This window comes from Nicotiana tomentosiformis, chromosome 12, assembly GCF_000390325.3.
Source record: "Nicotiana tomentosiformis chromosome 12, ASM39032v3, whole genome shotgun sequence".
NCBI classification, from domain to species: Eukaryota; Viridiplantae; Streptophyta; class Magnoliopsida; order Solanales; family Solanaceae; genus Nicotiana; species Nicotiana tomentosiformis.
In genome coordinates, this window is record NC_090823.1 from 36,219,674 (window position 1) to 36,230,006 (window position 10,333).

General features: G+C 37.3%; 1 long non-coding RNA gene across 1 annotated transcript; it reads right to left on the reverse strand.

Annotated features, from left to right (window-relative positions):
* Positions 1-887: 887 nt before the first annotated feature.
* On the reverse strand, positions 888-6,541 carry LOC138903570 (uncharacterized). The gene is made up of 3 exons (XR_011412849.1): positions 6,418-6,541; positions 6,187-6,277; positions 888-1,124 (listed from the first exon to the last, which is right to left on the reverse strand). It is a non-coding gene; the product is annotated as an uncharacterized lncRNA (long non-coding RNA).
* Between the last annotated feature and the right edge of the window lie 3,792 nt (positions 6,542-10,333).

Genomic DNA, 10,333 nt, shown 5'->3' on the forward strand with positions numbered 1-10,333 from the left:
TTCATAACCTCTCATGTTTTTCTGTCAAACCCATCAACTCATATCTCATGAACTAGATTCTATAATCATTAATCTAATACTATACTCAAGTAGATGGTGAAGATATTACTTTTTTGACGTTCAATCCTCTTGAATTCTAGTTCTAGGGTTTCGTATCTCAAAACTGATGTCCCAATTGAATATCTAATGATTTGGAGGGTTTACCCATGTTAATAAGGTATTGGAGAATTGAAATTAACTTAGAATCACCATTCGAACTTATCTTGGATGGTGGAGGGACCGTGGGAGAGGTTAGGTTCTTGAGAGCATCCCTTTCTAGAGCAAGTTTTTGTGTTTTGGGGTGTGGGGAATGGAGTAGGTCTTTAAAAATAACCCCCGGGTGCGCTCTCACGCACCTGAAGGCCCAACCATGCACCTGAATGCGCAGAAGGGCAGTAGCACTGCCACCGCGCACAGGACCATCTGGGCGTGCACCTGGGCACGCATATTGCTCATTGTTTAGTAAAATACACATAACCGTTTGCACAGAGATCCGTTCGCGCTCCACAATATATTGTTGGAAATCTATTACGAAGGGCTACAACTTTTGTGTGTTGAGTTTTCCCAAATTTCTTACACATTTGCACTAATTCCTGCTGGAAGACGGACCTTTTGTAAACGTAGTCAATTTTATCGAATCTTATACACCTCACTCTCCGTCTTGATTCTAAAACAACTATTTCCACCCATACTCATACTGATAGAACTTCACATGTCCAAAATTGTCACGACCTAAAATTCCACCACATGCGTCGTGATGACACTTAGTCTCTAAGACTAGGTAAGTCGATTATAATTACAACTCAAGCCATTTGTTTTGAAACATATAATTTTATACAAGTGTCGAAACCAAAAGCGGAAACAAAATATAAAAACCTTCCAAGACTGGTAATACTGAGTCAAGAACTCTAACTGAAAATATGAAATTATCTCAGGGATCGAATACTCAATATTGTTTGAATAATGATTAACAATACAATAAAATAGAAAGACTCCAAGGGACTACGACGACCAAACAGCTCTACCTTGAATCCTTGCGATCCCTCTCTAACTCTGCCCGAGTCCGATATCTCAAATACCTGGCTCTGCACAAAAATATGCAGAAGTGTAGTATGAGTAAACCATAGTCGGTACCCAGTAAGTATCAAGACTAACTGCGGTGGAGTAGTGACGAGGTACAGTCAAGACACTCACTAGTCTAATAACTTGTGCAATATAGTATACAAAATAATAGAAAAACGAATAGCAGTGATAGCAACAATAATCAACTATTGATGTAATCAGCAAGGCACCAAGAACTCCATAAATATTGCTCAAACAGGTAATGAACACAAGTACGACCAATAATCAAGTCCTTTAAAATATACATCTGTCACCTATAAGTTTTTCAAATAACAATCTTTAGAATATAATCCTTTCTAATAAATATATTTCGAATATACTTCTTTCAAATAAATATCTTTCCAATATAATTCTTTCGAATAAATATCTTTCAAATATAATTCTTTCAAATAAATATCTTTCGAATATAATTCTATCAAATAAAAGTCACCTTGTGACACCTCATTTCATAATCATAAAATACGGGTCTCAACCCACTTTTATATTTCCACGACACCTCGTGCCAATATCTCTATAACAATCGCACGGACAACTCACGTGTCAATATCATCATCATATTTTCCCCGACACCTCGTGCCCACATTTCATATCTGTTGCGGCGTGCAACCCGATCTCATATAACATTAATCATACCTGTTGCGACGTGCAACCCGATTCCATAAAACATAATCCGCCTCGCAATAGCCACATGCTCTCAATTTCAACATAGATCAGACAATTATCAAGTTTACTGAAACAACAAGACAAGTTGCACAAGATATAGAAATAAACACAAGAAAAATCACAACATCACATGAAAATTACCAACGCAATAACCCCACATCATCATATAAAATTTACCAACACAATAACTCCACATCATCACATATCATCCCTGACAATAGCCACCCTTATCTCTCCTATAGCCACCCTTATCACTCTTATAATAGCCTCACTTATCCCTCTGCCCTGACAATATCAATAGCCACCCTTATCGCTCCTATAGCCACCCTTATCGCTCCGTATAATAGCCATCCTTACCACTCCGCCCAGACAATATCCCAACACATATAACCACGGTGAAATGTCTCCCTTATACCCACATAATATCAACAGTGAAATGCCACCCTTATATCCTCATAATAATAACTCAAATCACACAACAATTTACACAGAATATTATCACGACAACACAACACAATCAATTCCTATCACTATTTTCCCAACGACCACAACTAATTTCAATGATATAGTAAAATCAATAAATTTCTCAAAAATAGCCCAAGGCTCCACATAATGTATATAAAACCTCAAAACAACAAGGAAAAAAAATTAACTTAGCATGACACAACACCTTCTTTAGTCCAAATTTTTGAAAAATATATTAGTATCTCAATTTAAACTTGTTTAATAAATTATTTGCATACGAAAAAATCCATAATATAATTATTTTCAGGAAATATCAAATCAACAAACACATGAAATTCTCATAAAATTCCAAGCCGCAATCACACTAAATTATCATATAAATACAAACTCAACAAACAAAGAACGAGGCATGACAAATAAAGGATTTACTAAATTTTCATAATTTTCCAATTTAATACATAAGGGTGTCTACAAATTTTTAACCGATATAATTTGCACATATAAACCAAGTATGTACTCGTCACCTCGCGTACATGGTTTTCCAATCACACAATTTCTACATAAGACTCAATGCCTAGAGAAAATTCCCCCATTCAAGGTTAGGCAAGATACTTACTTTTTTGAAGTAAGACCGATATTCTAAAATTACCTTCTTACTTGAATTGACCTCCGGATAGCTCAAATCCAAGTTGAAATCGTGAAGAAATCCTCAAAATCGCCCAAGAACCATGCTCCAAAAATCCAAAATGAAATGAAGAAAATGACCATTTTTTGGTCCTTAAGTTTCTACCCATCCGTCACTAAAAGTCCATTTTCCGTCAATAAAAGCCCATTTTCCTTCACTAAAAGTCCATTTTTCGTCACTAAAAGTCCACACCAGAACTTGCTTGCACCAACAGTTATTATTTTCACTAAAAAGGCTCTAACTCCATCATACGAACTCAGAATTCGACGATTCTTGTTCCTATGAGTCACAAATAATAATATGAACCTAGTCGTTTAATCGAAACTCAATTCAGAGCTCATTTGCTCAATGCTATACCAATTACGCTCGTTAAACAATTAAGTCATGTTTCACGCTAAAAACCCAATCATTCCTATAATTCATTATCAAAATCCTGAAAGTCTCAAAATTGAATTGCGATCTCTGGAACTAAAAATGGACCTTTGGATCATTACATACTTATGTTGAAAACATCAAATTCTTCCAAAACTCTTCCCCGACAGCCTGTAGCGTATCAACCATAACTTCTTGTACTCAACTCCAACTGCCAAACGGTTTATATTTCTCAAAACTATATACAAAGAGCTACAACTCTCATGTTTTGCTCATCGCCCAACTCCTTATAGATTGCGAGATATAGGCTCCCAAAATCAGCCCTGTGCAAACAAATTTCTGGCGATGCACACTGCTGTAGCCAAAATCTGCAGTACCAATTTCAGTCAATTGATCATAACTTTTTGTACATATATCCAAATAATGAATGGTTTATCATTCTGGAAAATAGAATCAAAGCGCTAAAACTTTCATGTTTTGATAATTTTCAGATTCCTTATATATTTCGAGATATAAGCTTCCAAAATTAGCTCTGCGCATCAGAAATTTAGCGCATTGCTGTAAAAAAAAACCAGCAGTTAAAATGATCCGAAACCACTCCGAAAACTCACCCGAGGCCCTCGGGACCTTAACCCAATACACCAACAAGTCCTAAAATATCATACGAACTTAGTTGAAACCTCAAATCACATAAAACAATACTAAAATCACAAATCATACCCCAATTCAAGCTTAAGGAACTTAACAATTTCCAACTTCTACATTCGATGCCGAAACCTATCAAATCAATTCCGATTGACCTCAAATTTTGCACAAAAGTCATAAATGACATAACGGATCTATGAAAATTTTTAAAACTGGATTCCGACTCCGATATCAAAAAGTCAACTCCCCCGTCAAACTTCCCAAAATTTAACTTTCGCCATTTCAAGCAAAATTTCACTACGGACTTCCAAATAATTTTTCGGACACGCTCCTAAATCCAAAGTCACCATACGGAGCTATTGAAGTCATCAAAACTCTATTTCGGGTCGTTTACATATAATTCACCATCCAGTCAATTATTTCAACTTAAACATCCAAAACAAGAATTGTTTTTTCAATTAAATCCTGAATCATCCGAAAACCAAACTTGACCACCCTCGCAAATCATAATATACATTTCAAAGCTGCTCGAGACCTTAAACCACTGAAAGGAACGTAAATTCTTAAAACGACAAATTGGGTCGTTACAAAAATATAACATTACTACTCATTTAACACATTCACACCTAAGCCAAATTTACGGGGTGTTACAAAAATATTTTAAAAAATAGTTCAATATTAGATAATATTGTAATATTTAAGAATCCAATATCTAAAACTTTGAATTCAACTAAAAGTAATATTATATTTGTACTTTAGGCCGCTAAACTTGTATTTTGGGAATTCCAATAATAAGCTCCTGACTTTGTTTCTACAGAAACTTCACGTAAAACCTCATTTGAGAGATTTAAAATAATACTTGCTTTTGCCTTTTTGTTTATGATGGCAAACTCCTCGTCTGTCATTTTATCCGGCTTCTTCTCCTTTTCTTGCAATGCCAAGTATAAGCCATCCTGAATTAGGATAGCTTTCATCTTTAATTGCCACATTCCGAAGTTTGCACTTCGATCAAATTTCTCAACATAGATCTTTGTTAGAGTCATTTTGGCTATTGAAACTAACCCGGTTAGATCCGGCTCTGATACCAATTTGTTAGGATCGGAAACCCGGGTAGTGCGGAATATAGCCAAACAACGGTATAATGACAATAACAAAGACAATGAAAATTGATAACAACGACAATTAAAGTAGATAAAGAAGATACAAATTTAACGTGGTTCGGTCAAAGTGACCTATGTCCACAAGCGGAGAGGAGCAATTTACTATAACAATAAGAGTACAAAATTAGAGTAAATACTCTAATTAAACCCAAATACCTTAAGGGAATAACCTCACAAGATCACTCCAAAGAAAGGGTTCACACAAGTGCTTCCCAACACTAACTCTCATACAAAACACTCTTAATAAAGGAAGAAAGGAAGAAACAAGAAATGAAGACTCAAGTCTTGTTGGTGTGTATAAAATGAACTAATGACCTTTCCTTTTATAGGCAAAAAAGTCTTGACCTCTTAGGTGTAAAAGAAGAGATACAACTTGTGCAAATGATGTCCAACACACAATGCAATATTTTTGGGTCCCAAAGAATATTGCCAACAAAGTCTACGCTTTGCAAAGATACTTATGCTTATGTGAGATGGACTCCATTTGAAAAAATAATGGCCATATTACAAGTTAAAATCAAACCAAACTAATTATGGTCGTTTTTGTTTTCAATACCAAACCAAATCAAATCAAGCCACAATCGAATTTTTTTTCCGGTTTGACTCGGATTAAACTGCAGGCAATGGGAGACAGGCTTTGGATAAATTAAGGGGTGCCATTCAATTTATAGCTTCACGAATTTTTTTTTATGTGTGTAAATTGTTTATTTAAAAATAATTCTGTTTTATCCCATTTTACGTGATGGGGTTTTCTGTAATGTCCGGTTGTGAATTTCGCATAAATTCTTTACAATGTTTGAAGAAAAAAAATTATATTAGAAAATTACGATAAAAAGTACTACCTTCAGCATAATTAATAGTGGTTCAAAATTTCAAAAATAGTTTGAGAAAATTGCAGTAATTTTTTGAACTATTCAAAATGGACTAATATTGTTTGAACATAATATTATAAAGGAAATATAAATTTGAGACATAAAAGGAGAGCCTTAAACCGGCAGAAAACTATCCTATAGGTTAAGATGTTGCATACGTTACCAGGAGCAAGGATTAAATAAAAAGGTTCTAGGTTCGTCCGATCCATAGTTAATGATTTAGCTCTGCCCTTGTACATCACTAATTGCAGGACCTACATTTAAAATCAACAGAGACTCAAATTTACTTACAAGTTTAACTCACAAACATTTTGCATATACACTGACTATACAGATTGTACTACTTGCTTAAAATTTTATCCTAAAATTTTATGTCATCGATTGCAGGATGTACCTTTCAAGAAGCCGCCAGTATTACGGCGACGAGCTGAGCATGGTGACAGATGATGAGGAGAGCAACCAAGGACAGCAGCATCTCCAACAATGTTGCCAGGAATTGAGGAACATGGACACTCAATGCCGCTGCGAGGCACTTAGGAGAATGGTGACACAACAGCGTGGCGGCCGCGGCCAAGAGGCAGAGCGCATGTCAGAGAGAGCTCGTTATCTCCCCCGTATGTGCAACATCCAGCCTACTCAGTGCCGCTTCTAATTAAGCTGAATAAGAATGTCGTTTAGTTTGCTAGTACTATAATAAACATACCATCGTGTGTCCAGAGAATATTTGCTGTGTCTTTGGTTTTATCTTATGAGAAGTTAAATATATGTAAAGGCGGCTATGAAGCGAACGAGACTCGTTTTGTATTAATAAATCTCTTGATCCACCTTGATCTTTTAGAGTAAGCTAATTATAGATCTAGATTTAGCAGAGGTTTCAGTCAAACTAACGGCGGCATACATTTTAATTTACTGGGAAGTCGAGCTCAATAAAAATATTAGTTGTAGTTAATTTATTTAGGAGTAGCGAAAGATATCAAATTTTAAAACGGAGAAACACACTACTCAATGATAAGATTTAATGAAATGTTAGACCATTTTGGTCTACTTACCAGCCCTTAACGTACTACTTTTTTGTTCTTATAATAATCTAATAATCGAAATTTATTGAGCCGATTAATTCAAATTCGTTGAGAAAGTACTCTCTAACTACTTGGGTTTTTTTATTTTTAAATTAAACCCGAAATCTTTAGTTAAAAATGAAATTTCACCTTTAGTGATACCTAGTACATTACTGTTAAGAGTTACACTTAATTTATTCATTTTACATAAGCGTTAAAAATATATTAGATGATTTATTATTTTAACGCTATCTAATGACTAATCCAAGCAAATATGGAGAAGAGTAGGATATGGAAATGATATGTATTCTTCCGAGAAGAGAGTTAGCCTAAATTGCAATAAGATCATTTAAAGCTCCGAAGGGTTTCCCTCAATTGGAAAAGTTCAATCATGGTGAGTACCGTAAGGAAATGAATTTAATTTCTTAAACAATCTTCTTCCATCTAATTGTGTACGGATAAAATCGGGGATAAAATTATCCCTGATTTTTCGGTAAAGAAACGAGGGACAACATGGTCCGACATGGCCTCGGGCAAAGACGAGGGCTTCCACATATCAGAGCTCAGGGAGGACAAATGGTGCACCAAGAATCGGACACAGCCAAGCATGAGAAAAATTGAGTTCGAGCAAAGTAAAGAACCGAGGCTAAGGGAAAGACGATTAGACATGACAAATGAGGGGCCGAAATATCCGCCCTTAACCGGATATTACGGCGTAAATCTCACCCGATATCAACTACATATCACAGTTTACTAGAAGAGAAAGATTTTTACCTTATTTAGACTTGTACTAGGATTGAAACTCCTCTAATATATAAAGGGGAGAACCTTTCTATTTTTCAACCACTGTTGGTACGCATATCAAAACAATAAAGTTAATTTTTGTTCTCTAATTACTGTCCAAAATGTTCTTCAGCTCCTTATTTATTTAGTTGCAACTGAGCCCGTCTCGAGGGCTTGATCGGAACCAACTTTCAGTATTCATCATAAAGCCAGGCTTAATCATCCATCGCGTTTGGTTTGATCGTTTTGTTTTCCTTTAATTCAATTATTTGTTGTTCTTAGACCATTCATATTGAATTAAATCACGTATCCTTTAAACCGCGTATAAATACAATTGTTACTCATTTTAAGGGTAAAAATAGTTTGGCGCCCACCGTGGGGCTAAGGATAATAGTGGTGATTTAATACGAATCTCCATAATACACCCTATTTTACACTTGCTCTTTGAAGTCTGATTTCAGGTCTATTTAAAATGTCAAGTTCTCAGTCTACTCACTTGAACGTTGACGCCGATTCAGGCCACCACGGTGAAAATAATAACGTGGTACCAAGCAATGACGTACCCCCTGTTGATCCTAATGGTGTCCCAATCGCTGACCCAGTCGATGCCAACTCATAAGTTGCCATCAATATCAACCTGCCAACTGATCCCGATAATAGCATTTGTGAGGCACCCTGGCCCTCAGCTTGAGAAGCGACGAAAGGGAAGGTGATGGAGTTAGCTTACGATTGATTTTTGAAATGCTACAAGCTCAACAAGTGGCAATAGCACAACTGCAGAGACCACGCACAAAACACGGCCGAACCCGAGCGGGTTAGAGAAGACGCTCGGAGAGACGATCGGAGTGTCGCAGAACAGATGAGGTCAGACCGGGAGAGACTTCCGAAGTGATGAAAATGCTCGAAGCACTAACAAAACGGATGGAGTCTGGAAAAAAAAGATAGAGGCAAATTCCAAGAAGGTGAAAACTTACAATTCAAGGGTCGATGAGATCCCGGGAGCACCTCCAATATTGAAATGACAGGATTCCAAAAAGTTCATTCAGAAACCTTTTTGCCCGAGTGCGGTACCAAAGCAAATTTCGAAGAGGTTCCGAATGCCCGATATTCCCAAATATAACGGAACCACAAACCTAAACGAGCATGTAACATCCTACACGTACGCAATAAAAGGTAATGACCTAGAAGACAACGAGATCGAGTCTGCGTTGTTGAAGAAATTTGGGAAAACCTTATCTAAATGGGCAATGATATGGTACCATAACTTAGCTCCAAATTCTATTGATTCATTTGCTATTCTTGTAGATGCCTTCGTGAAAGCCCATGCTGGCGCTATAAAGGTCGAGACGAGAAAATCGGACCTCTTCAAAGTCAAGCAAAGGGACAACGAGATGCTTAGGGAGTTCGTATCGAGGTACCAAATGGAACGGATGGACCTGCCCCCGATTTCAGATGATTGGGCCGTTCAGGCATTTACTCAAGGGCTCAACCCCCGAAGTTTCGTTGCTTCTTAATAATTAAAACAAAACTTGGTAGAGTACCCAGCAGTTACTTGGGTCGATGTTCATAACATGTACCAGTCAAAGATTAGAGTCGAGGACGGCGAGCTGGGCCCCCCCCCGGGTCTGCTTAACCCAATAGAGTGAACGATATGTCTAAAAGAATTATAGATCAGGAGCCAAGGCCGATCCTAGATCTGTATCAGCCATATAACTCGGATAGAAAGGGCTATGGACCCTGTCGCCACCCAACCAGGAATGACACGAGAAGCTACCAAGGTCCTAGCAACCGAGGTTTGATGAGTAAGAACGGTTTCGACATACCACTTGGGGGCATAGAAGCCCCGAGACTATCGGAATATAACTTCAACATGGATGCAACGCGTATAGTGTCGGCCATTGATCGTATCAAGGAGACCAAATGGCCAAGGCCACTTCAGTCAGATCCTGCACAGAGGGATCACAACTTGATATGTAAATACCATGATACTCAAGGTCACAGGACCGAAGATTGTCGACAGCTAAGGGAAGAAGTGGCTCATCTATTCAACAATGGGTATCTTCGGGAATTTCTAAGTGAGCGAGCAAAAATCATTTCAAAAACAGGTACGCCAACAAACAATATGAGTAGGAAGAGCCTCAAAACGTGATAAACATGATTATTGGGGGAGTAGACATCCCACATGGGCCAATGATAAAGCGCACCAAAGTTTCTATCACAAGGGAAAAACGCACTCGGGACTACGTTCCGGAGGAGTCCATCTCGTTCAGCTGCCAGGATGCCGAGGGCATCATTCAACCTCACAATGATGCATTGATAATTGATAAGTGGGGATTTTGACTACTTATTAGCGCCTTTTAGCCTTCGTTTAATTCAAAAGCGCTTAATTGTGTTCCCGAAAATTGATGAAATGTACTTAATTGCAAGAATATTGGGAGATGATCTCCCGAGATGAAATCCAACTCAAGA